The sequence below is a fragment of the Triticum dicoccoides genome, chromosome 6B (assembly GCF_002162155.2).
Source record: "Triticum dicoccoides isolate Atlit2015 ecotype Zavitan chromosome 6B, WEW_v2.0, whole genome shotgun sequence".
Lineage (NCBI taxonomy): Eukaryota > Viridiplantae > Streptophyta > Magnoliopsida > Poales > Poaceae > Triticum > Triticum dicoccoides.
This window is the reverse complement of record NC_041391.1, coordinates 595674818-595677950: the sequence shown is the minus strand read 5'-3', so window position 1 is coordinate 595677950 and position 3133 is coordinate 595674818.

The following is a 3133-nucleotide window of genomic DNA, read 5'->3' as shown; positions in this document are numbered from 1 at the left end:
TCTCCAGCATCAAGGACACAAAATTTCGAGGCGGTTCGGCGAAAAGCGTCACGGAAAAGTGAAATTCTTTCAAGGACTGCCATATAATGGACCGGTGTTCACTAAAACGGTGATAACTTTGTCATTCGGAGTCCGTTTTGGACCCACGAGTACTCAAAATTTTTGCAGCGAGCGTGCGAATCCTGAAAATACTACCTGCTTGCGCTAGGAGGCACAGGGTTCCTTCAAATTCGGTCTTAAGGAGGACTTTTTTGGCCCTGAAAGTCAAATAACATCATTCGTCGCTCCTTTTCGGACAAGTTTCTGAACGCATTGGACCTTCCTTTTGAAGGAAATTTGAGAGTTATGTTGATTGTAGACATTAATCCCCCTGGCAAGGACAAACATAGATTTGTGCACATGATTTATGATCCGGGAATTCTTATTTCTTCGTAAATTCAAGAAAATACAGCGGCTACAAGCCTTATACTCCTCGTTTTTGCCGTGTGGCATGCTGTAACTTATGTGTGTAAAAGCCAAGAAACGAAGGGCATTCCTGGTATCGGTCAATAAATACCTGGAAACAATATCTCCAGCATCGAGGACAAATTTTTTTAAGGTAGTTTGGCGAAAAGCGTCACGGGAAAGTGAAATTCTTTCAAGGACTGCCATATAATGGACCGGTGTTAACTAAAACGGTCATAACTTTGTCATTTGGAGTCCGTTTCGGACCCACAAGTACTCGAAATCCTCGCGGCGAGCATGCGAATCCAGAAAACACACGCTGCTATCGCCAGGAGGCCCCGGGTGCCTTCAAATTCGGCCTTAAGGAGGACTTTTTTGGCCCTGAAAGTTAAATAACATCATTCGTCGCTACTTTTTTGGACAAGTTGCTGAACGCATTGGACCTTCCTTTCGAAGGAAATTCGAGACATTATGTTGATTGTAGACATTAGTGCCCCTGGCAAGGACAAACGTAGATTTGCGCACATGATTTATGATCCGGGAATTCCTATTTCTTCGTAAATTCAAGAAAATACAGCGGCTACAAGCCTTATACTCCTTGTTTTCGCCGTGTGGCATGCTGTAACTTATGTGTGTGACAGCCAAGAAACGAAGGGCATTCCTGGCATCGGTGAATATATACTTGGAAACAATATCTCCAGCATCGAGGACACAAAATTTTGAGGCGGTTCGGCGAAAAGCGTCACGGGAAAGTGAAATTCTTTGAAAGACTGCCATATAACGGACCGATGTTCACTAAAAGGGTCATAACTTTGTCATTCGGAGTCCGTTTTGGACCCACAAGTACTCAAAATCCTAGCGGCGAGCATGCGAATGCAGAAAATACTCCCGGCTTGTGCCAAGAGTCCTGGGGTGCTTTCAAATTCGGCCTTACGGAGGACTTTTTTGGCCCTGAAAGTCAAATACCATCATTCGTGACTACTTTTCACACAAGTTTTTGAACGCATTGGACCTTCCTTCTGAAGGAAATTCGAGAGATTACGTTGATTGTAAACATTAGTCCCCCTGGCAAGAAATACGTAGATTTGTGCACATCATTTATGATCCAGGAATCCTATTTCTTCATAAATTCAAGAAAATACAGTGGCTACAAGCCTTACACTCCTTGTTTTCACCGTGTGGCATGTTGTAACTTATGTGTGTGACAGCCAAGAAACGAAGGGCATACCTAGCATCGGTCGATATATACTTGGAAACAATATCTCCAGCATCGAGGACACAAAATTTCGAGGCGGTTCGGCGAAAAGCGTCACGGGAAAGTGAAATTCTTTCAAGGACTGCCATATAATGGACCGGTGTTCAGTAAAACGGGCATACCTTTGTCATTCATAGGTTGTTTCGGACCCACAAGTACTCAAAATTCTCGTGGCGAGCATGCGGATCCAGAAAATACTACCCGCTTGCGCTAGGAGGACTGGGGTGTCTTCAAAATCGGCCTTAAGGAGGACTTTTTTGACCCTAAAAGTCAAATAACATTATTTGTCGTTGCTTTTCGGACAAGTTTCTAAACGCATTGGACCTTCCTTTTGAAGAAAATTCAAGAGAATACATTGATTGTAGACACTATTCCCCTGGAAAGGACAAACATAGATTTGTGCACATGATTTATGATCCAGGAATTCCTATTTGTTCGTAAATTCAAGAAAATACAGCGGCTACAAGCCTTATACTCCTTGTTTTAGTCGTGTGGCATGCTGTAACTTATGTGTGTGACAGCCAAGAAACGAAGGGCGTTCCTTGCATTCGTCAATATATACTTCAAAACAATATCTCCAGCATCGAGGACACAAAATTTCGAGGCGGTTCGGCGAAAAGCGTCACGGGAAAGTGAAATTCTTTCAAGGACTGCCATATAATGGACCGGTGTTCACTAAAACGGTCATAACTTTGTCATTCGGAGTCCGTTTTGGACCCACAAGTACTCAAAATTTTTGCAGCGAGCGTGCGAATCCTGAAAATACTCCCCGCTTGCGCTAGGAGGCACAGGGTGCCTTCAAATTCGGTCTTAAGGAGGACTTTTTCGGCCCTGACACTACTAGGAAAATGCTTATAGATAGAAGTTTACTAGTAGCATTTGTTTGTGACACCACGCTACTAGTAGTTAGTAGTAGTGCTGGCTAGAAAGAGGGCTACTGGTGTAAGTTAGCAGCAGCGCTTGTTATCTAAACCCATGCTACTGCTATGTGTAACACACCGCAATATATGATCACTAAATATTAGCAGCGCTTGTCGCCCAACCAGCGCTACTGTTAGTTTTGGATCTATAGCGCCTGTTGATACAAACACGCTACTGCTATTTTTTCTATCTATTAAATTTTACCAGTAGCATGTTATTTTAGCCCGCGCTATAGGTAGTGCACCACCTGCCGTAGATATTTTGCAAGCTGCCATAGCAGTAGCGCGCATAGGAGACCCGCGCTACTGCTATGCCCGCCAGCCACCTACCACCTTTCCCCTCCTTCCTCCCCTTCCTTTCTCCCCCTTTCCTTGCACCTTGCTCGTTCTAGTGCTCCCCCTCCACCACCCCTCCATTAGAGCCCTCCCTTCCCCTCTTCTTTGCCCTTCCATCACCCCCTCTTCTTTTCCCCTCCACCACCCCTCCATTAGAGCCCTCCCTTCCCCTCTTCTT